At 46.7% G+C, this 25,360-nt stretch overlaps 1 long non-coding RNA gene across 1 annotated transcript in view; it reads left to right on the plus strand.

Annotated features, from left to right (window-relative positions):
• The window catches only part of LOC138528711 (uncharacterized), a 178,296-nt gene extending 154,734 nt beyond the window's left edge, over positions 1-23,562 (plus strand). The window contains exons 2-3 of the long non-coding RNA XR_011284212.1: positions 15,549-15,710; positions 23,071-23,562. This is a non-coding gene — a long non-coding RNA (uncharacterized lncRNA). The remainder of the gene's footprint in view (positions 1-15,548; positions 15,711-23,070) is intronic.
• Positions 23,563-25,360: the final 1,798 nt, after the last annotated feature.

Raw genomic sequence — 25,360 nt, forward strand, 5'->3', positions numbered from 1 at the left:
AAGCCAGACTTTCAGCTACTGTCATGTTATTTGTTGCTTTTTAAATTAACTTGCAATTTTACACATGCAGCTAGAATGCTGATTCTAAGTGCAAAACTATGACATTTAAACAATTGCAACCTATGTGACACTCAAAAGTAGGTCACTCAGTCAATTTAAACATTTAGATTTTTTTTTTTAGTGTCTTTCAATCCAGTGCAACTTAAACTGCTGAAATCCACAGCGCAGCCAGTCTTGTTATAAACCTTGTCTTATGATCTTCATTTCCCAGATTTTGTAGGCACACAAAACTCCATTCTGCCAAATGTCTGCTGGTGTTCAGTAAATATTTTGCACATATTGCAATGTTTGAAAATAGGCATTTTGACTTGCCTTCAGGGAAACAGAGTGGTTTTAAAACGCCGGCTTTTGGATAGTGGTGAGTACTGGTACTGCACCCATTTTTGGGATTTAAGAAATGAATTCCCCACAATTCTAGGTTGCATTTGGCAATCAGCATTGCCATTCCCAATGGTTTCAGACTACTGTGCGGGTAGTCCAATGGTGGTTTTAGGCAGTGTCCTTCTGTGCCCATAACATCGGCAAAAATGAGTGGCAGCCTATTCTTCATGCATTTCCCTGTGCATTTTCTGGGAAGCTCTGGCCATCATGATGTTTTCATGTCAGTACTGCACAGTTTTGAGGTAGGGCTAGGATGCATGGGTAAATACATCCCACAAGCCCCCCTCTTGCGATGGCCATTCGGTTTCACTGATGGGACTCGCAAGATCTGGGATGTTTCCTCATCTTCTTCCAATAGATGGCACAGTTCAGCATCTTTTCCTCCATCCGGTACTGATCGATCAGTTCTCCTCGCCGGTCCTGATGGGAATATTGGGCGGTCCACTGGGCCCATTGGATCTTCGTTCCCGGTCTCCGTATCATCCTCCTTGGCCCGTCTTCAGGTTTTCTTTCTCCTAGGACGACAAAGGAAAAGAGGCAATATCTACTCATAGACGATTTTTTTTTTTTTTTTTTTTTTTTTCCACCACTGTTGAGATAGTGGGGCAGCATATGCATTTCATCATCACGAAACATTACATTCTTATTTTGAAAAAATAAAAACAGTATAACTAAGAGACAGTTTCATGCAAATCACAGTATGTTTTATGATTGGAACTGAATTAGTCTGATACAGTACCCGCTAGGATTCCAGAGGATTCCTCCAGTTGTTGCAGAGTGTGCCTGGGATGGCAACATTTCAACTGGTTTATGTGTACCCACTTGTCTTCCCCCTCTGCCGAACCGCCTTTGGGGATGCGGATCTTGTAGGCCACAGGGGAGATCTTATCGACGATCTCAAAGGGTCCCTTCCATGTAGGCAAAAATTTGCGCTGCTTGGCCTGGTTCCTTTGGAAGTTGTATAGATAGACCCGGTCTCCCACCTGATATTCCTTCCAGGAAGTTTTCAGGTCATAATGGGTCTTCATGCTATCAGCTGATCTTTCTAGATTCCGCTGAGCATAAGCAAAAGCATGTTGAAGGTGTTTCCTTAAATTCTCTACATACTCATGAGTAGTGGAGGCATTTATCAGTGTCTGCTCTTGGGTCCTGTAGAGCAAATGCTGAGGAAGCACCATCTTGCGCCCAGTCATCAACTCAAATGGTGACATTTTGGTTGCAGATGAAGGGGTAGATCTGATGGCCATTAGGACCAGAGGTAATCGGATATCCCAACTTGGCCCAGAATCTGCCACAAACTTCTTTAATATGCTCACAATTGTCCGGTTATATCTCTCTACTGCCCCAAAAGAAGCTGGTCTATAAGCAATATGCAGCTTTCTCTTGACCCCCAGTTTCTCCCACATCTTTGTCATTACTTCACTGGTGAAGTGGCTACCTCTGTCTGACTCAATCCTTTGAGGTAGACCAAAACGGGAAAAGATGTGGTTAATCATCAAGGCAGCTGCAGTTTCTGCCTTGCAATTTGGGGCTGGGAGACATTCCACCCACTTGGTAAACAAGCATGTCACGGTCAACATGTACTTATTCCCCCTAGCCAAGCGAATCACAGGGCCTACAAAGTCGATTTGTAAATCTGACCATGGCAGTGTCATTCCCCTCTTTTGGAAAGGCGCCCGGTGTGTGAGGGATGTCGGCTGAAATTGTGCACACACAAGACAACCCTTCAAATATTGGTTGAGGTCCTGGCCCATGTGTGGCCAGTATGCAACCTCTCTTAAGATTTCCAATGTTGTGTGAAACCCCCATGACCGGCAGTGGCCGCATCATGGGCGTGACTTAACATCAGGCTTTGGAATGAGGTAGGAACCACCCACTGATCGTGGCCAGCTTTGGATTTCCTTACCAGCAAACCGTCTTGGTTCCGGAACATTTTTGGACATTTCATCAACACTCTTAGGTCCTCTTTCCCAATGTAATCGGTATCCGTCAGGGGAAAGTTCTCAGGGTCCTCAAGGTGCTGGTAAAATTTACCAATTATTGGATCCCCCTTCTGAGCAGTAATCAAATCAGCATCAGGGGTCTCCTTACTCCATTGTGCAATTGAAAGGTCGTTGTGAGCATTTGTCTGGGACCTAGTGATGGCAGTGACCTGGATTTCCCCCAACAGGGACTCAATCTCAATTAGATCCCCTTGGATGGCCCCGGTTTTGGCCAGCTGATCAGCTAAGTCATTTCCAGTTTTGTCTGGTCCCTCTACTTTGGAATGACCCTTGATCTTCTTCCAATAAATGGTCATCTCATTCGAGGTGACCAGATCATCAATGTTTTGGATCAACTTCCCATGTTTCAAGGGTTTGTTGTTAGCACATAACATGCCTCTGGTTTTCCAATTAACCAGGTGCTCCACGAACCCGTTCCGTACATAATCCGAATCTGTGATTATGACCAGTTCGTGGAGTTGATGCTGGACAGCAGTGAGGATGGCTTGATGCACAGCCATCAATTCTGCCACCTGACTACTTCGGGGACCAATTTTGTATCCGGCGGAGGGTTCTGGGGACTCATTCACCCATGCATTCCCTACGCCGGCCACTAGTTCTTTCTCCCCGTTGTTGTCAACATGGTAAGAGCATCCATCCACATACACAGTGGGCATTCCCTCACACTTGTCCTCTTCAAAGACTTTGTGTGGGGAATTAAGGTATGCCTCCATGTTGTCCTTTATTTTTAGACTTTCGTCCTCGAGACAGTTTTCTCTGGCACAATCATGCAAGTCAGCCAGACCTTGCGCGAGGGGACTCTTCTTGTTTTGGCCATATCTGACCTCCACAGGAAAGCCTTGCATTGACAGAATCCAGGAAGTAATTCGGGAATTACTCACATTTCCGGCCCGGATTCTGTCACTTTGGAGATATTGCAGAGGCTGGTGTGGAGTCTCCACTATGATGTGTTCCCCCTGGATAAACGGGCGGTAATTCTTCAATGCCCACACCGTTGCCAGGAGTGCCTTCTCACAATCGTTGAATTTTTCCTCCACAGAGGATAAAGTTTTGCTCGCATAGGAGATTACTTTATTGACCTTGTCATGCTTTTGGTATAATACTGCCGTCAAGCACGTATTAGAGAACCCTGTCTCCAGGAAGAACTCCTTGTTTCTGACAGGGTAAGCTAGGCAAGGCGCTTGTGAGAGGCTTCTCTTGAGTTGTTTTACTGCCTCGGCTTGTTCTGGACCCCATTCCCACTTGACCCCCCCCTTCAGGAGATGAATCAGGGGTCTGGTGATCTCTGCGTAGCCCTCAATGAACTTTCTGCTGTAATTAGTCAGTCCAAGGAGGCTCCTTAGTTCCCGCAGGGTTGTGGGGTCTTTCAGTTTCTGAAGTGCTTCCACTTTCTTTTCCTGGGGACAAAGACCCTGAGGAGTAATCTCATGCCCCAAGAAATTAACACGGGTTCTACACCACTGTGCTTTCTGAAAGGAAAGTTTTGCTCCGGCGGCCCTCAACTGTGTCAGAACATAACGGATCTCCGCTATATGTTCCTCCACAGATGAACTTTTGATGAGGACATCATCTACATAAGCCAGGTTACCCCTCGCACCCAGGTCGGGCATGGCCTTATGTAGGAAAATGTTGAATTCATTGCCGGAGTTGAGGTATCCGAAGGGAGTCCGGGTCCATGTATACTGCTGGCCCCCAAAGGTAAAAGCCAGTTTGTATTGGTCCTCCCTGCTGACAGGCACGGTCCAGTATCCATTGGTCAGGTCTATTGCAGTGAATACCTGTGACCCCTGGATCTGGGCCAGCCCTTGGTCAATGTAGGGCAGAGGCCATCGGGAAGTATGGACCCGTTTGTTGAGCTCCCTGAGGTCGGCGCAGAGTCTCCACTGGCCGTTTGGCTTTAATATCCCCAGCACCGGATTATTGAAGGTGCTGTGGACTGGACGGATTATTCCCCGGGACTCAAGGTTCTTAATTATTTCAGTAAGGGACTCCATTGATGCGAGAGGCAAGCGATATTGCTTCACAAACACAGGAGTCATGCCAGGGTCCGTGGGGATTGTTGTGGTGTGGATGTCGGTGCGACCACAGTCATATGAGTCTACCGCAAAGAGATCTTGGAAATCCAAGAAAACTTGTTTCAACTTTTGCTTTTGTTCCAGAGTCACACAGGCATCAGCTAGGTTGACTCTCTCTTCCACCATCTGCCTGAAGCCTGGAAAGACTTCTGGTTTGGCTATCTCAGCGGTCTCCTCCAACTGGGTGGAGAAGTCCCTGGTCAGAGTGCTGATTTGGACCGGAGGCTTCAGGTGGGAAAGGCAGCCCTCATGTACCTGGAAAATCACCTCATCCCTCCTGAAGTCACAAGTCACATCTTCCTTACCATAGGGGCAGGAAGTGTACACCAGGAAGTTCCCCCCATGCCGGGTAAAAATCCTGTCTGGTGTTGTATTGTCATCACTGTCACTGTCAAAACAGTCCTTGGGGATTGGTCCTAACAGTTCGTTACCTAAATCCATGGAAAAATGTCGGTCATCAACCGCCATTCCAACAATGGTGCCTGCGGCTAGAGTAATACTCTTTAAGTCGCTGTTATCCACCTCTATTGGAATGGTGTCATGTTCTAGGTTGACTAATGGAGTTGGGTTTACCCCCAACCCTTGCTGTTGGAGAGAAGCATTTAGATGTATGTAAGCATCAGGGTTTTTCAACTCTTGTCCCCTTTTAACTTTCACTTCCAGGGAGAATTGTCGGGTCCTTTCTGGGATGGTGACTTCCTCTTTAACCTGAATTTCAACTGCATAAGGTAGCAATTGAGCTGACCTAAATGCTTTTTCTGGATCATCAAAGCCCATGGGATTATCCGCTAATCGGGACCAAGCTTTGAAGTTTATTAGGTCCAAACTAATGGCAAAGCGATTGAGAATGTCACTGCCTAAGTAAAAGGCGGCAGTGACGTCTCGCACGACCCAACAATTATGGACTATGCTCTTGTTGCCAATGGAGATTTTGAGCATACACCTGCTTGGCAGGAGATGTTTGGAATTAGGTGCTTCCAGGTCCATCTCCCATTTGTCTATCAGTTTGAAGGTGGGAATGGCTGGATCTTTTGGGAGTTGGCGGAACATGGCTTCGCTGATGAAGCTCTTACCGTTGTTCACACACACTCGAGCGAGAACAGAGTCCTTCCCATCATTTAACTGAACAGGGATGAACAACTGCTCTCCAATTTGCTGAATATCAGCCAGACTCTGAGCTGATTTCACATCTTTCTGGACTATAGGAGTGGGAGTTTCTGATTGTGGATTAGTATAGAATTTCAGAGTGTTTCCTTCCAGCGTGGAATACCACTTTAGACTGGAAGGAAGGTTGATTTTCAGAAATAGAGAGGACCCCCCATCACCAGTCTGTTGTCCTACTGCTATTACTGTCACGTCTGGAATTTGGTTGTTCTGGAAGTGGAATTCTACTTGGTCTGATTTTTGTTCAACCATGTGGCATGTGCCGTTTAAACTAACATGGTTGACACTCTGTTTTAATTTTATTGGTCGGCTAGTCTGGGTCCAGAGGACCTTGTTTACGCAATCTATTAGGGGTGACAACCTTCTCAGGAGGTCATTCCCTAGTAAACAAGGGGTGCCCTCCGGGGTCACAACTATGACCGGGTGTTTCAACTTGTGTCGCCCAATTTTAATGTCCAAGTCTGCAGTCCCCTCAACGGGAATTTCCTTCCCGTCAAAGTTCTGTAGTTGTCCCGGAAGAGAGGTGAGAGGAATTTGGTAATCCTCTCCCCTTCCTGCATTCAGTTCATCAAAGGCCCTTCTGGACAGAAGGGTAGCTTGAGATCCAGTGTCCACCAGTGCCGAGATTGTACCCTGCCCCTGTACTTGTACCGGGGCATAATATCTTCCCTCCTTCTCCTCAAGGGGGCACAGATAATGTACATTTTTGGACAACTGGTGGGCTAACTTTCTGGTTTTGGACATCGATAGCGAAGAGATTTGGGCAGAATTCTGTGGAGAGTCTTGGGAATCTGAAAGAAAATGTTGGCAACTGGAGATCAGAGCCATTGTGGGTTCCCCTGGCTCCGGTTCCGGGCCGCCCCCCCCTTTTTGGAGGCAGTCACCAGGATGGGTTAGAACCAGGGGATTTTCTTGCTGTTGGTTCTGGGATGAGATGGTGGGCGGCGGTAGCTCAGTCTCCACATCTCCCCAGTCTGGATTTGCATCCCTAGGGACCCATTTTTCTTTGGGAGGAGTTCCCCCCTCTCTGAAGGAGAAGATCCTTTTCTCAGGATCCTCTGAGGATCCCTCTCCCTCAAATTGGAAGATCTGTACCTCCTCCTCAACCTGAGTCTGTTTGGGTCTTTTGTTTCTCCTACCCCCCCTCTGCTCCTTAGGAGGCAGACTTTCAGGGGCAAGAGATTTCGTTTCCGGTTCCTGGGTTTCCAGGGGCTGTTTACAAGTGAGGAAGGAAGCTTCCTCCAAGGCTTTACACCCCCCTTCCCTTTGTGCCTCCTCCCTGGGAACCGGTGAGTTATCGGGGTGCTGCCCCCGTCATTGTTCTGGAGCACCAGGTCCAGAGTTGGGTGCGTTCTGCGCCGGCATGCTGATCTGAGGGTTCTGCTGCGCCCTCAGTATATGACCCATATCCCGCGCCATGTTTTGAACCTGGCGCTCTAACTGGGAAACCCGCTCAGGCTGATACGGGGCCCTGTTTTCTCCCCTGGGCTGATCCCGGGAAGGGTAGCTGTCCCTCCTCTGGTAATACCCCGGGTTGGGAAGATTTGGGTACCCCTCCACCCTTGGCCTCCCCTCTCCCGGATTCAGTGGTCTGGGCTCAGGGAATTGGGGAAAGAAGGATGGATGGTTTTGGGGCTGAAAGTCGGGTGGATATCTGGGGAAAAAGTTCTGCCCAGGGTTTGGTAAATTTCTGCCCTCCGGTGGGAAGTTTGGAGGGAAGTTCCCTGGGTTAGGTGCTTGGCTGGATCCCCCCCCTTGGGCTGGAGGAGGCCACACATAACCCAGGAGGGGTCTGTTACCTTTGTAGCGAGGACTTACATAGTCAGGAGAGCGAGGGACCCCATTTGTGGGGCTGCCTCCCTGGCTCCCTGTCTGTGACTGGCCCGAGGACCTTCTGGGCCTAGCATTATTAGGTGCAGGTAGGTTTTTAGGCCCCCCCATCTCCAAATCCAAAACAGGGGTGACCTTTACCTCTGCCACCTTGGCAGCAGCAGGGGTGCTGTTGGCTTTGGGGTTTTTCTGGGCATTGCTTTTATTTTCTATGGGCTTCTGCACCTCATAGATCCGGGTAGCCTGTTCAATGACCCAGTCTAAAGATCTTTTCTCATGAAAATCTCTCACGAGCTGGGTCATTATATATTTGGGCAAGGCATGGAAAAACGTATTGACAAACTCTCTACTATCTGTGCGCACCCTTCTGGTGGTTTGCGCAAAAGCACGCTTTAACTCCTGCACAAATTCTCGTGGGGCCTGATCCTTCCCACATTGCAAATTGTAGGCCGCCTTGCGAGCCTCTTGAGGATATCTGTGAACAGAAAAATGTTTCAGGATGGCCGCCTTATATGTGGACCATCTTAAATGATTTTGGTCCTCCAGCCCCGCAAAGAAACTGGAGTATTCCGGGGAGAAGGTCCACTTTACATATTGAATACAGCTTTGGCTGTCCTTCATATGGAAAGTCTCCATCATTTGCTCAAACAACTCTAAGTGCTCCCAAACAGAATACTTAGCGTTCTTATGGTAAGGCGTGATGACGCTCCTGATCGCCTTAATCTGCTTTAAAGGGTCCTTAAGCAAGGCCCTTTTTGCCTTATTGGCCTTTTTGGTTCGGGTAACCCTTGTCCATTCTTCCTCGGACTCAGAGGCACTGCTCCCAGAGGTTCCTGTCTGTTCTTCCAGGTTTTCCCGGATTCTGCGAGCCTGGGAATGGCTGGCAGAATGTGGGGACCTGGTCTCCTGTGTCCTGCGCAGTTCAGAGGGGTCTTCAGATTCCTCCTTGCTGCCAGGATTTGATGGGTACCCCCTCCACTGACCTAACTGGGCAGAGGTTTTCAGGATGCCCTTAATGGGCCTACTCTCCTGGGGTTCCCCATTGAACTGTACTGTACTTGGGTGCCCATACCCGGATGCCCACCCCTCCATTCCTGAGTGGTTCTGGCCTATGAGCCCCATACTCTTAGCTGGATAGTAATCTGCCATCCCTGTGGCCCTGTGCTCATGTGCGCCAGGGAACATGGGGGTGGCAGAGTCCAGGGACTGAGAGGTATGAGGGCCTCTGGTACTAGGGCTCCTGAGGTTATGCTCCGGGGTTTCCCTTTCCCAGCGAACCTCATCTCTATCCGCCCCTGCTCCCTGTTGCAATGCAAGAGCCTGCATTTGTGCCTTCAGTTCTTCAGTTAAGGCCTTACTGGACTCTATCAGTTTCTCCTGCATCGCTACCTGTTGCTGGAGCCTATCATTGTGTTCACAGAGGGCCTCGTTTTCCCTCTGTGCTTCCTGGTTGGTCCTGGAGAACTGGGCCAGTCTTTGCTGCAGGAGGGTTACCTCCTGAGCTGTGTCCCTATTGGCCTGCTCCTTTCTTGCTAGAGCATCCTCCACCCTCCTGGTGTGCTCTAACAAGTTCTGGTGTTCTTTTTGGAGATCACCCAGTCCCTGGTGGGCAGGGTGATTTTCTTCCATTTTTCTTTTTAAATGGCAGACTTCCTGGCCTAAGGCGTCTCTTTCCTGACTAAGAGCCTGCATTTGTGCCGCCAGGTCGTCCCTTTGCCTTTGGAAGGCACCAGCTTTCTGGCGTTCTTCATCAAACTCTGCCTGGGTATCCAGGTCTTTCAAAATCAGCTTGTTGCTCTCTACCTTCACTCTATCTAGATGACTTTGCAGGGTGGCTACCTGCTCCGTGCATGCCCTGTTAAAGTCTAATTGTTGCTCCAGCTTTTTCTGGCTCTGCAGTAAGGAGTCCAAACTGTCTTGGTGCTCCTTCTGCAGGGCCAGAAATCTGGTATCCTGTTCTGACTTTTCCTTTTGCAGCACATCCATATCCTCCTTTATTTTAGTGATGTACTGTCTGGTCTCATTTTCTGACTCCTGGCTTCTGTGCAGCCTTTGCTCAGAAGAGTCCAGATCAGATTGGGCCTTCTGTAATGCCATCTGTTGCCTATTTTGCCAGATTTTGGCTTTCAGCACATCTATCCTGCATGTCTCCCATGTATAGGAACAGGTATGCTGCTATCCTGGCAATCTTATTGTGTTCATCTTTGGCTTTAGGAGCCATGTATAGTTCACTCAGGGCCACATGTAAGGGACCCTGATCTCTATATATATCTGACCCTGTTTCAGTGACCTGTTGTGTGATGGCCTGCAACCACGCATCCTGGCCCTGTTCGGTCCATTCACCTCTCACAAATAGCTTATGCAAGAGGTGCTCTCTGGCCATTTTCATGTCTACTAAGGTCGTCATTCTAGAGATTGGTCTCTGTCCTGACTTACAGAAGTTTGTATTTTATTTTTGCAGAACAGAACTTTTCTTGGAGTGTCCCTTTTGAGGAATGCTTCACAGCGTAATGCAGCGTGGTGATCCGACCGGATGTATGTATCCCGTCAGTTAGCACACTGTATTAAGCTGCACAAGTGGTAAATCTAACCCAACGTCTCGGCTCGAGCCCCCAATTTGTAAGAGGATTCAATTCAACCCTACAGCTAAGTCAACGCCTAGTCTATAATACTGAATGAAAACCCTTATTGATATATCTTTAGGTCCAGTTCATGCGTTCTGGATGACTACCCTTATATAACACCCCTCTCTTGGAATCCCCCTGACCCCACTGAGCCAAGAAGTAGTTCTGTTTTGCAAGTTAAAAGGGTTTATTTGATGATTTAAACAATAGATATATATATGATACTTTATAATAAATTAATAATTGAATAGCACACTTAATCTGATATGATAAAGATCAATAATGGATAGTCTGGCACTAGCACACTTCTTTATAATTACTAAGGAGTGGAGATGAAATGGATAAGGTAGCACACTGGTAAATAGGTACAGAAGTATAATGTGGTAGAAAATGCTTTATAGGGTTCAAGGAAATGCAAGGTTGAATGAATGAAATGCAGTATAGAAAATACTCAATATGATTTCAACAAAACAATGTAATCACTTTTCTCTGGCTATTCACTCCCCCCCTCTTTATGCAATGCAAGGGAATGGGAGGAAAGCACACAGTTCTCAGAAATGCAATCAATGTAATCAGTTCAATCCCCCCCCAAGCTTAGACAACCGAAGTTTAAAACACAGATAGGAGTTTTGAAAACACAGGCCCAAATGCTTTGATATGTGCTAGCAATGGATGAGAAATATGCTGGAAATGCTTTTTGATTCCCTTTCAGAGGTTCAGGGTGAGTGGTATCTAGTTAATATTAGTCCAGGCTCACACTAGCAATGATGCAGGGATAGTTAGCAGGTTAAACGAATTTCTGCCAAATTGAAGGCAAGCAGCAGCAGTTTTTACCTGTGAAGAAATTGCAAATCGCGGTAAAATTCGCGGATGCGTGTTCCGCGATTGCGGTAAAACTATCAGGGGTAGGAATGCGGTTCTTGGTGCGATTCAAAGCTACGATTCTAAGCTATCAGAGGAAAGTTACTGCAAGTCTCTAGCCCAAACGGTCGCGGAGATATGAGCGATTTAATAAAGGTCGTTTTTGGGTTTGCAAATTTCAAAAGCTCAAAATGACAAGTGCAGCTTGCAACTAGAAATGACAGGTGACAGCTAGGAGGCAGTTCTACTTAGGTTAAATAGATTGAATTAGATGAATTTAAACTAAGAGATTGGTTCTACACAGTTCTGCTGGGTACTCACACTATATTCTTGAATTAAATGGGCCTCATCACGGATCTGGTCAGGGTTTTAGACTGGGCTCTGGTCACTCTCTCTGCTGGTCTGGGTCTCTCTGGGTACAGCACTGCTTTCTCTTTGGTCTGGTCTCTTAGTTCTGGATAGATTGATGAATTTGAAGTCTGGATCTCTGGATGTTGTATGGAGGTAAGTATGGATTTTTCCGGCAGAGCGTCCCGCTGCAGATGGATTTGGAAGGTCCTATCTGTCCTTATGTGTCTGCTTTTATGTGTTTAGAATGTGGGTGTGTTCTAGCATCACTGACCCTACCTCTCTCTCAGCTTCTAATTGGTCAAACTTCCATTTATCATTTGATTGGGGAATGAACTGTGAGTCAGAGTGATGTCATTTTACAGCCTGCAGAAAGTCCACTCCTCCTGTCAACTTACACACAAATCTAGATTTGAAACAAATACATATTTGCAGAGGTACATATTGTTTTAAAATCATATGCACCCATCATGCATTACAGGAGGTATCCCCTGTTCAAACTCTGCTCTTCCTGGGAGCTTGCATTCAGAACTGGCACATATTTCACTTTTTAACTGATTTTGCAATTTCTGACATTGACCCAACTTTACATACATGTGTGCCGGGAGTACGGACATTAACTGATGAAGTTTCAGATTTTTAACATGCATACATTTAGAGTTATATCCACTTTTCCGCTAAAACCCCCCTGAACACGCCACCGGGTCGAAAAACCTCTTAAAATGTGGGCAGAAAAATCACAAGAATTATGGTGTCATTTATAAAATTTTCACATGTCCGCTCTATGAGTTATTCATCTTTTTAAAGTTATGTTCTGGCTCCAAAGGGGTGTGGTTTCCCAGGTCACATGGTATAGAAACCAGTCTTTCCAGTTTCTGCCAAGCCAGCTTGCTCTCACAGGCAGTGCCCCTCCCAGCTCTTGCCAAGAGGAAGCTACATTTTACGACTGCGGTAATAAAAACCTTTGCCTGAGTGAAGAGGGCTTTGTCCACTCTCTTGCAGAGCCCAGGTAATTCAGTTATCAGATAGATGGCATATCCTTAGTGTGGGCAGCAAAAGGAAGGTTGGCCTGGGAACACAGTGGTGACTCAAGTTTCACTGCTGATGGGGGTAGTTGCCAGGCAGAATCAAGTTCCTTAAGCCAGACTTTCAGCTACTGTCATGTTATTTGTTGCTTTTTAAATTAACTTGCAATTTTACACATGCAGCTAGAATGCTGATTCTAAGTGCAAAACTATGACATTTAAACAATTGCAACCTATGTGACACTCAAAAGTAGGTCACTCAGTCAATTTAAACATTTAGATTTTTTTTTTTAGTGTCTTTCAATCCAGTGCAACTTAAACTGCTGAAATCCACAGCGCAGCCAGTCTTGTTATAAACCTTGTCTTATGATCTTCATTTCCCAGATTTTGTAGGCACACAAAACTCCATTCTGCCAAATGTCTGCTGGTGTTCAGTAAATATTTTGCACATATTGCAATGTTTGAAAATAGGCATTTTGACTTGCCTTCAGGGAAACAGAGTGGTTTTAAAACGCCGGCTTTTGGATAGTGGTGAGTACTGGTACTGCACCCATTTTTGGGATTTAAGAAATGAATTCCCCACAATTCTAGGTTGCATTTGGCAATCAGCATTGCCATTCCCAATGGTTTCAGACTACTGTGCGGGTAGTCCAATGGTGGTTTTAGGCAGTGTCCTTCTGTGCCCATAACATCGGCAAAAATGAGTGGCAGCCTATTCTTCATGCATTTCCCTGTGCATTTTCTGGGAAGCTCTGGCCATCATGATGTTTTCATGTCAGTACTGCACAGTTTTGAGGTAGGGCTAGGATGCATGGGTAAATACATCCCACAACCTCAGTGAGACAACTCAAATCCTCTGCCCATCCAACACCTGTACACACCTCAGGAACCCAACTCCAATCCTCTGCCCATCCAACTCCTGTCCACACCTCAGGGAGACAACTCCAAATCCTCTGCCCATACAACACCTGTCCACACCACAGGGAGACAATACCAATCCTCTTCATATCCAACACCTGTCCACACCTCAGGAACACAACTCCAATCCTCTGCCTATGCAACACCTGTCCATACCTCAGGAACCCAACACCAATCCTCTGCCCATCCAACACCTGTCCACACCTCAGGAACCCAACTCCAATCCTCTGCCCATCCAACACCTGTCCACACCTCAGGAACCCAACTCCAATCCTCTGTCAATCCAACACCTGTCCACACTTCAGGGAGACAACTCCAATCCTCTGCCCATCCAACACCTGTTCACACCTCAGGAACCCAACTCCAATCCTCTGCCCATCCAACACCTGTCCACACCTCAGGAACCCAACTCCAATCCTCTGTCAATCCAACACCTGTCCACACTTCAGGGAGACAACTCCAATCCTCTGCCCATCCAACACCTGTTCACACCTCAGGAACCCAACTCCAATCCTCTGCCCATCCAACACCTGTCCACACCTCAGGAACTCAACTCCAATCCTCTGCCCATCCAACACCTGTCCACACCTCAGGAACTCAACTCCAATCCTCTGCCCATCCAACACCTGTCCACACCTCAGGGAGCCAACTCCAATCATCTGCCCATCCAACACCTGTTCACACCTCAAGAACCCAACTCCAATCCTCTGCCCATCCAACATCTGTCCTCACCTCAGGAACCCAACTCCAAACCTCTGCATATCCAACACCTGTCCACACCTCAGGGAAACAACTCAAATCCTCTGCCCATCCAACACCTGTCCACACCTCAGGAACCCAACTCCAATCCTCTGCCCATCAAACACGTGTCCACACCTCAGTAACCCAACTCCAATCCTCTGCCCACCGAACACCTGTCCACAATTCAGGAACCCAACTCCAATCCTCTGCCCATCCAACAGCTGTCCACACCTCAGGAACCCAACTCCAATCCTCTGCCCATCCAACACCTGTCCACACCTCAGGAACCCAACTCCAATCCTCTGTCCATCCAACACCTGTCCACACCTCAGGGAGACAACTCCAATCCTCTGCCCATCCAACACCTGTCCACAACTCAGGGAGACAACTCCAATCCTCTGCCCATCCAACACCTGTCCACACCTCAGGGAGACAACTCCAATCCTCTGCCCATCCAACAACTGTCCACACCTCAGGAACCCAACTCCAATCCTCTGCCCATCCAACACCTTTCCACACCTCAGGGAGACAACTCTGATCCTTTGCCCACCCAACACCTGTCCACACCTCAGGAACACAACTCCAATCCTCTGCCCACCCAACACCTGTCCTCACCTCAGGAACCCAACTCCAATCCTCTGCATATCCAACGCTTGTTCAGCCTAGATAGAAGATAGCTCAGTTTGGTGGGACAACCTTTGATATTCATGCTCTCTTGCTCTGGAATGCCCTCCCCTATACACTTGGTCAACACCCTCGCCCAGTTCAACATCATCTATTCAATCTTAATCCAGGTTAAGGATGGGTCTACTTGATCCTACCTCCTGGCCACTGATTCTTTGACCTTGCCTTGTTGTTTTTCTGTGTGCGCCCTGATGCCCATGGGCATTGGGTGCGCTATAAAAATGTAAATAAATAAATAAATACATAAATAAATAAATAAATACAATAGAAGGAATAGATGTAACGCTCTTCCTTCGGCCTTTCAGCCAGGAACCCTCATTTATTAGATCCAAAAATGTCTTGAAGACGTTTCTATCACAAAGGTGAAATTTAACTGTCCGGCAACATTATTTGAATGGAGAACTGACGTCCAGCACGTGATTACATGTGGGCTTAACCTTATGACTTTTCACACAGTTTATTTTAATTTCTGGATTAGGTGGGGTGGGATCAAAATGTTCTGGGAGCCGGACCCCCATTGTAGCGCTCCTCATATGTGGTTTACCTTTATGTTAACTAGACATGAACATTGTTGCACTGTTATTGTTGAACTTCAATGTCCCTATTATTGTTTGTCTGACCCCCCCCCCACACTGTTATTACTGTCCCTACTGTGTTATTTCTGAGTGCTCAAAGTGCGATGTTACAAATTGTTGCTTTACAAAACTATAAAGCATCGGTTAGTCCTCATTGGCTTGCATCATATGACTGTGTCCATGTTTGTCCTCAGTAGCTTGCATCATACAAGTGTGTCCATGCACGTGGCTTGACCATCTATTTCATGTTTTATGACAGGGCCCCCCTCTGGCAGGTGTCCACCAGATCCAGGATGTAGATCGCGAGGTCCTTTACTCCAGCCATCGTTCCCACACCAGTGTTCTAATGAAGAACAATGTTCATGGAATAAGAAGTGCTGTCCGGAAAACTGTGTCCTGAGATGTGTCGACCAATGGCCAGGTATTCTAAATACACAGTGGAAATGGCTTCTTGGCACATTCCCATGTCAGGAAATAGACCCCACTAGTATGAGAAATATCATTTATTAAGTGAATGTTCATTGCAATTAAGTTATTAATGCCACCTCTTGCCTCTGCTCTGTTTCATTTTTTGAATAACCTCTCGTACGCCATGTTCTCTCTTGCCAGTGCTCTATAACAATATATATACTTCAATTAAACACACCATCTGCATGTAGAGTGAATAAAAAAAACTGTACAAAAACCCACACCAAATGAAGAACAGATAGGATGCATCCGACTGGAGGAAGTAGCACTTCAGTTTAGTCCCAGTGATGGTAGGTAAGTTACTACCAAAAAGGATATCTTGGGGAAGACAGGGACGGTCGTGACCGCACCGATCTCTAGGGCCCAGTTGGACCGGGGGAGGAATATAGAGGGTGGAGGAGGGACAGTTCAGTGTCACAGTACCTGAATTCGGTTCTTGGTGGGCTGCCACATCAGACCCAGGTTGGACACTAATGCGAACTGGTCAGGTTCAGTTGGGCATGTAGGATCGCAGAGTCCCTGGCTGCACGCAAGCACTGAGTCGGGTCAAATGCGTGTGCTTGATGTGGTCGAACGGCAGTGTTACAAGTACTGCAGGTTGTGGCAGTCCCAAGAATGATTCTGTGTTGGCCAGGCAGAGTCAGGCTTTGGCCACAGCCAGAGAGTGGGGAGTGACACTCCAGAAGGACAAGTCAGCGGGCGGCATTTCTAAATTGGGGATCAAGGGGGAATTGAGGTACAAGCAATGAGGCGGTGGTGACGGGCTAGCTGGGCCGAGCCATGTAGTAACCTCCAGTTAGGACCAACGAGTGCCACTCCAGAGATTCGGTCCCATTTCCAGCATTGAGCAGATTCTGCAGGCTTGGCAGTTGACGGACTCTGCTAGGACAAGGTCTAGTGTCAGGCTGATCGAGATGCAGAGCAATCATTTGGAAGGTTGGAGGAACACAGACACCAGCACCTGCTCCTACCATCTCGTTCAGAATCCCGGGAACACTGACTGGTTTGGTGCAGATGAACAGGGAGCTTTGGCTGGTCTGGCCCTCTGGGTTGCTGTGAGGCCTTTAGAAATGACTAAGGGACAGGATACTCCACTTCAGAGTCTGCTCTTCTGGCATTTAAGATCTGTTGCGGATAGGTTGGTCCTAGTCCACAGCACTGGTCACTCTTGATCGTCTGTGGGAGTGGTTAGGATAAGATAATCATTTTGTCTTGGACGGCCCCTTCTTCAACTTGGCAGAGAGCTTTGAACATTGCATCTGTCCCAAAGGAAGTCCAGGCGAGAGTCCACAGAATATCTCTTCAGCCTTAAAGGATCCTCAAGGAATGGAAGGTATTCTCTTGGAAGCATTTGCAACTCCTTCTTTTAAGGGCATAAGTCTTCAATTGATTTTTCTAAAGTTAGCCTGCTTTAGGGGACCGATCCCTGCTCCTGGCGGGAGTGAACTTTGCTCTCTTGATCTTGCATCCAAAGTGCTTTGCTCCAGGGGAAGCGGAGGAGACAGGAAAGAGCATGAGAGAAAGGGAGAAACAAGATGGTGGAAGGCTTCTTTCATTGCCCAGAGCACTGCTGCTTATCCTACTCTCGCCTGAGTTACCTGGTATTGACAACAAAAGACCTTTAGATATGCAGTACCCTGGTATGTGATGACTCCTCCTGAATGGGTGTGCCCCCTTTATACCTGGACACAGGGTTGCTGCCTTCTGTGTGGTAGTTTCTAGGGAAGTGGGTTACCGGCCTTCACAAAGAGAATTGATTCAATCAAAGAATCAAATCCTCTTGGTTTCTGTCCTGCCGGGTGGCATTATTGGCCAGTCTGACCCTAATATACATTCCCTTTCACCGCAGAGCTGACTCACAAGAGCTGAGGGCTGTGCAATATTAATTGGTTTGTGGTGGCAATGATCACAAGTTCTGCCATGAACTATGCCTAAACTCAGGCATAGCTTATTCTCAGAATGACCCTGCCACCAGCATGGGGACCTCATGATTGTCATAGTTTGGATCCAGGGGGCATATCTTAAATGTTGCCCCTCTGCTGCAGTGACTTTGCCGTCACTGTGGCAGTCGGATGGGCATCTTGTGAACTTTGAGCCTGCTCTACACCACTAGCCGAGCGCGTACTGTGGACCAGGCTACTGATGAAGCCGGGCACAAGTGCACTAGCTTTTGGCAGGGAATTGTGACACAGAGGGATCTGGTTAGCATGTTATCTGGAGAAGAAACCAGCTGCATCAATTTAGGTACTAACAATCAAAAAAGCCCTGGATTTGCACCAGTGCCAGCTGGTGATTACTCAACATGCCCCCCCATTCCCCAGCCACATAGGTACCCATTGGAGTGCTGCACCCTCGATTTGTGGTGGATGTACATGTCTGATCCTTGTAGGGAAATGGCCCAAAGCAGTAACTTGGTGTTCTTGCCATGCATGGCCACAAGCCACCTCGGAGATCTGTGGTCGGTTTGGACAGTGAAGTGAGACCCAAAGATGTAGGTTTTCAGCTTCTATACCACCCAAACTACCACAGACACCTCTTTTCCAATGGTGGCCTTGTCGCGCCCTCGCATGGGCAAGTGCCTATTCAGGTATGCACAAGATTGTTCTCCTCCCACAGAGTTCAGTTGTGCTAGCACCGCACCAATTCCAAATTTGCAACCTCTTTGTCGAAATCTGCTAATCTCAAGAACCAGGGCCTTGCACAAGACAGCCTTCAAGATGTGGATGGATTACTGACAGGCAGGGGTCCAAGTGACCTTTTTCCGCAGCTTCTTGGAATATGCATCGTTCACGGGAAGGGCTAGATTCCTGTTCCCCTTTATAAATGGCTGGTAATAGCCCATGATGCCCAATAAGACCCTCACGTGAGTCTGGGTTGTTGGGACGTCCCAGTCCATCACTGCCTGGACTTTGGCCTGAAGAGGCTCTTTCTTACCACCACCAACCTAGTGTCTGAGGTAAGTTACAGTACCCTATGCTATCTGGTGATTGCACACCCATCCGCATGGCTTGAAGCACCTGTTCCAAGTCAGGTAGATGGTTTTCCCTGGTATTGCTGAATACAACAACGTCATCGAGGTAGGTGATGCGGAAATCTTCCAGCCAAAGGCCTTGGCTAATGGGCCCTAAAGAAACCTATTGGTGCAAATGTTCAGTGGCCACAGCCGAAGGCCATGGCTAATGGGCCACGAAGAAACTATTGTATAATAAAACCCTTGAAATCCAGTGAAAAAAAATTAGTTAGAAGAGAGCTAAGGTGATCTCATTTCACATGAAAAATACCTATCAACAAAACCTTTGAAATTCAGTGAAAAACACCTTGGTTAAGGAAGAGATAATGGTGACCAGATTCAATGCAATAACCCCTGAAATGTCATCATTGTGGTTATAGTCTGCACAACAGGGGGCACACAGCTAAGGTGGACTTGCTCGAAATGTGATTGCTGAATTTCTGGGGTTGTGTTACCTTAAATCTAATCACATTGAACTGTCGCTTAACCAAGGTTTTTTCATTGAAAATATATTTCTGAATGTTTGCGGTGTCTGCAGGGAAGTCTAATGACTCATATTCCTTGACTGTTTTCATGCTGTAAATACTTGCTCGTGGAGGGTCATTCTGAATGTGTTGCTTCATGGTCCATGACTACCCATCAATACAAGTCCATACCAACTATCAGGGGCAGATATTAACTTCAGGTATTGCCTGATAAGATCTGGTAGCCACGCTCATGGGGTGGCCAGTCCAAGGCACATTTTGCTTCGGTGGGATACGGGGCGTACTTATGATATGATGGGTTATTTATAACGCGCTTAATACCCAGAGGTTTCTAAGCGCGGACCCATGGATCGACCCTTTGGTGCTCCATGTCGTCTTGCTTCCAAGGCAAGCACGTAGCTCCCTGAGCTATCCTCCAGAGATCAGTGAAGCAACTCATGGGTGAGTAGCTTTCAACAACGGCTCCTCAGCGGTAAGGATATTATTTGTCGATCACTATAATATAATATCCTGCACAGGGCAGGTACCTTGAAATGTTCAGGGCTTCTCTCAGCATGTCAAGGCGGGCATTTTAGTGGCATTGGTTGAATGGAAATCTGTTCATCATCCCAAGTGTCACCAGACTCATTTGCCACAGGTAGCGCTACCTCCTAGACAATGCTCATAGCACACTTACAAACACAGCTACCAGTATGTCTGCGTAGATCCATGTTTATTCCAAGAGTAGTTGAGATGTCATGTGAAGACTCTCTCTCAAATGCTCGGGTCACTTGTGCATCGCGCGGATCCTTCCTAAAGGGCTTTTTCATAAATGGCTTCCTCCAGCGACCGTGGACACGTTATGTTATGTTATGAGTACTTGCATAGCGCACGGTTGCCCAAAGCCATCATGGCCTGCTGTGTATGTCTTCCTTAAGTCAGGACTGCAATGAGACATGGGTGGGCAGAAGGACATGTAATCGTCACCCCTCTCTTCCTAGTCCGTTTTGTCTCTCCCTCCAGCCTTCTTCTGCCTCCTTATCTGGGAATACTAAGAACACAGGAAGAGGACCATAATGGGCGGGGCTTTATAATCCGCTAAGAGAGCAGGGGGACATTCTGGAATGGTTTTAGTCTGGGAAAGCACAGAGCCGTCATTTCATCAGGACTGCGACGAATGTGCGGGTTAAGAGTAATGAGGATTAGCTTCTGTATTTGGGTGCTGCACACAACATAATCCTTAGATTTCACTAATTAATGATTTTTGCAAGAAATCAATCATCTGGATTAAATTTGGATATGTGTGTTAAATCAATCCCATATTGATATTTCCTTTCTAAATGTAGGACTTGTAAGAATTACGTTTTTTGGGAAGGCAATGGGCACCCTTCCGAATTGTGCTTTCTCTGAAGCTGGGTCATATGCAAAGCATCTAATTTGCAGAGCCAGGTGTTCAGGATGCCGTGGCAATCCAACAGGCTTTACAGATGATAGGAATACTGCAAGAAACAGGGTGTTTAATACTGCAATTGTAATGAAACGTAAAGAACTTCCAATGTGTAATTCTTAAGCGAGGAAAGAGCAGACTGAATAAAACGTACTAAGCAAATAATTAATAACAAAACATTAGTTTGTGCAGCTGACGTTTCTCTTAACAGGTGTTTGGGTGGCAGAAAGGTTAACGTGGAGGAACCAAGTGACCTTTGTTGGGCGCAAAATGGCCAGCACAAAGGCAGACCTGAGCAAGCACCCAAACAATATATCCACTTCAGATCACCTTAGGAAGTATCATGTGATTTATACTGAATTGCTAGCTACAGTTCTCACATGTGGCCTTCATGCCAGAATCATCATCTCACCCAGGAGAGTCCTTTCGCACCCTATGACACCCTCCAGTGCCCTGCCTGCCCACTTCACCGAGAACTAACCCTTAGTTGCATTACAGACATGACTGCCCTCGGCCCTCTTTAATGTTGGGCTAAACTATGGGAACACACCAATCTAAAATGAACACGGCAGCTTGTTTGAAACATGGTATCTTCTTCCAGCTGCTCTTGTTAAGACGAGGCTCTTAATGAGGCAGGCATGAGAGTAACACACAGGGAGATGCGACAGCAAATGTTATTGGCTATGGGGAAGCCGAGAGAACAGGTCCAGCCTGTTTAACCTACAGTGATATTGAATGACAATACATATATGGACTGGTTGGTCAAGTTAAGGCACAGAGCACTTTGCACAAAACTAAAAATGTCGGACTGGGACAAGAAATAGGCCCGGTCACCTAAAAAAGAAAAGTGGCCCACCCCTCGCCTCGCGACCCTTGACCTCTGATGACATCACCGGAAGTGATGTCATTTCACCCTACCCCAAAGTGACATCCCGGGAAGCGATGAAACACAACCCTTCACCTCTTGACAAAACAGGAAGTGGCATCAAATAGCATTGTTCCTAAGTACATTAAATTACTGTGAATTCAAGCAGACGTCCAAGGCCAAATGATGATATGGTATTGTATAGCACTTTTGCTTAAGCTCTTTTTTATAGAACAAATATGCATACAAAATCACCCAACCTGTGTTGGTACTCATTTATCGACCTAAGAAGGCTTTGTGAAAAAAAGAATTGAACAAAAAAAAATCAATTTATTTTCTCCCAAACCAGCCCCCACTCCCCACGACTATTTCGGCCCGGCCACGGAAAGGCTGAGGGGCCAATCCTACCCTGAGCCACATCCAATAGACGATGGAATACCAGGCCAGGGTGTAATGGCAATCGTCTTCATAACAATATTTCAAATGAAGACTTAATTCACTTTTTATCTGTTCTGCACATTTTACAGCTCAGCAAGAAGGTGCTTAATTCCCTTTTTTTTAGAAATGTAAGTACTATCTGCGTAGAGATGGCCTTGAGTTCCATACTCCACTCGTACCCCCTGACCAATCTTGAGTTCCATACTCTACTCGTACCCTCTGACCAATCTTGAGTTCCATACTCTACTCGTACCCTCTGACCAATCTTGAGTTCCATACTCTACTCGTACCCTCTGACCAATCTTGAGTTCCATACTCTACTCGTACCCTCTGACCAATCTTGAGTTCCATACTCTACTCGTACCCTCTGACCCATCTTGAGTTCCATACTCTACTCGTACTCTCTGACCAATCTTGAGTTCCATACTCTACTCGTACCCTCTGACCAATCTTGAGTTCCATACTCCACTCGTACCCTCTGACCAATCTTGAGTTCCATACTCCACTCGTACCCTCTGACCAATCTTGAGTTCCATACTCTACTCGTACCCTCTGACCAATCTTGAGTTCCATACTCTACTCGTACCCCCTGACCAATCTTGAGCTCCATACTCTACTCTTTCTCCCTGACCAATACTCAGCAAATGTAGGTTATCTCTAAATTGAACGTGCACATTGTGTAAGGAGCAAAAGGTTCATCATTAATAAGTGACAGTACACAGTATGGACCCGCCTTATGAAGAACAAGCTTTTCATTGTTACTTGATTTATAAGAATGTATTCATTATTGGAACATTTATTTTGTATGTGATTATTTTAATGTTATAATATTTATATTCGTGTGTTGTACTTTTATGGAATTTGGTTCATTTTCCGAGATAAACATAGCTGACTGACTGACATTGGTTATATATGTTTATTTAAGTATTTACATAATCACCATGTTTGCTGTGGATATTTGCATGCCCTAATCCTGTGTCATTCACTAAATGAACAAGTGCTTCTTAGCATTGCGGCACACATCTGTGACACTAGACAAATAAACCATTTCCTTATGTCCTTGTTAACCTTATGTGTTTCTGTGTGCAGGTATCTCTCCCTATAAACCACCGTACCCAGACGGACCAATATTTCCACGTCCAGCTACCAAGCCACCGTACCCAAAAGTACCAATAGTGCCACCTCCAGATGCCGGACCACCGTACCCAGGCAGACCAATAGTGCCACCTCCAGATGCCAGACCACCGTACCCAGATGGACCAATAGTGCCACCTCCAGATGCCGGACCACTGTACCCAGAGGGATTCATAATGCTACCTCCAGATGTTTGACACTGTGTTGAGTGCCCCTTTCCCGATGTCTCAGTCTGGAGAAGTGGCCATTTTCTGATCAATTCTATGATGCCTCACGGTGGGTGACCATTTTCTGATGACTTTCGACATAAAACCACCACCCCATGCCTGCCTGCTTGGAATATATCTGTTTTTAATCCTTTGTAACACTTTTTCTGGCTCAGTTTAAGGATATTCACAATTATTTAAACATTGGCTATTAAAATACAGTCATTGGCTTTGCAAAGTGGCTTTCTCTTTCTCATGCTTAATTATTTGCAATCGTGTTCCTTGTCGTGGCAGACATGTAGTATGTGTCATACCGTGTGTGTGTGTGTGGGGGGGGGTTGTGTGTGTGTGTGTGTGGGGGGGGTTGTGTGTGTGCATGTGTGTGAAAGATGAAATGGCATCTGCTGCAGGAGAACAGGGATGAGTAGTGTCTAAAATGCCTACTCACCCCCCACTACTGCTAAACCTGCATTGCTATCAATCATAAAGGGGAATGTTGTCAGTGGGAAGGCTACACTCTTCAGGAGGTGGGTGAGCTGGTACAGATGAAAAACAGAAAATAAAGGTGCAGTGGTCCAAAAATACAAGAATGCCCCAGTAAGGTTCTGCAAGAATAGGAGGAATGTGCATCAGAAAATAAAACACTAAAGAGACATCCATCTGAAGGAAATACAGAGAAGGCAGACTTTGAGGGAAAAGGTCACAAGTACTTAAAGGTATCTAGAACAGGCTGGGGGCCGCGGTATTATTAGCCTCCGCTGGCTCTTCAAGGGAGCCCAGTGGCGCCAGACCACTGGAAACACTATCATTGATTGTCTTGGTGGTTCAACACTATGAGAAAGGATTCTTGGGCCTTTTACTGGCTTGATTAATCATCAAAGACTTTCAAATCTGTGTTTCTGAGCAGATGGCGCCGTTGAGCGAGCACGAGTTGCTTAAAGCTGTCTCATGGTCTGGTGCAGTCTCTGCAGTGATAATTGTCTAGCTCGGGGATGCACGGGTAAGCAATGGGTTGAGTTTGCATCTCAATCAGTTGAGTCAGTCAAGGAGGTCCAACAGCAAGCTGCAGTAATTTCACAGTGATGAGCCCAAAGGTGCTGGAGCGCAGATAGGTTATGGGACGAGTCAGCAGCTGGGCCGATCAACAGCAGATCAGAAATTGTTGAGTGTCAAAAACAGCTGCTGATGTTCACAGAAGCTCTAAAATAGTCTCAAAGTGGCCAGGCTAGCTCAAAATGTATCAACGCTGGGAAATAGGATATAGAGCTTGTCCACGACTTCTGGGTGACGGGAAGATCCATTCCAGGATCTCCCCGGGCCAGGTGAGTCCTTTCTTACTGCACTTCCCAACCACTAGGTTTCTAGAGCATACTTACAGGGTTCTGAAACCTCCAGTGAGCCGGATCCTGGGCTGTGTCTCAGTTACAGTCTGCCTGGTGCACCCACATGGTCACCCCAATTGTGCCCTTTCGGAAGTGCGGGTAACAGATATTTCCTAAGCCTTGGAGCCTTCTGTCTTCAACTCTCTAGTAGAACGCTTCGGAACAGACTGTTTTCCCAACAGAGTTCCAGTGATCTTTTTCCTTCTGAGCGTACATACATGAATCAGAACTAGTTAAGCCCCCCACCCCCCTCTTTATAATGGCAAACTACTACAGTGGATTGGCCCACAGCAAGCCTGTTTTTAGTGATCCATGTCTTGTTTGGCCAAGTATTTCTCATTCTCCTTTCTCCCAATCTATCTCCTTGTTTGTTCTATCCCTCCGCTGTCCCATTGCTTCTCCTTCCTCCATTTTCTCCTTCCTCCTTTTTTTACTTCTACTTTACTTCAGTCATTTGACTTATTCTTCATCTGAATAATTCTAATACATTCCCCTTCTTCTCATGTAACACACCCCTGCTCAGTTTCCTTCATTACAATCCTTCTCATTCACCCCAGTCTTTCTCTGCTTTCCCTTTCCTCCTTCACTGTGAGTCTTCTCCTTTGTCCAATACCTTCACATTCATCCTAGTCCTGCTTCTCCTTCCTGCCCGCGCTT

This window comes from Ambystoma mexicanum, chromosome 7q (assembly GCF_040938575.1).
Source record: "Ambystoma mexicanum isolate Mex_15411 chromosome 7q, UKY_AmexF1_1, whole genome shotgun sequence".
NCBI lineage: Eukaryota > Metazoa > Chordata > Amphibia > Caudata > Ambystomatidae > Ambystoma > Ambystoma mexicanum.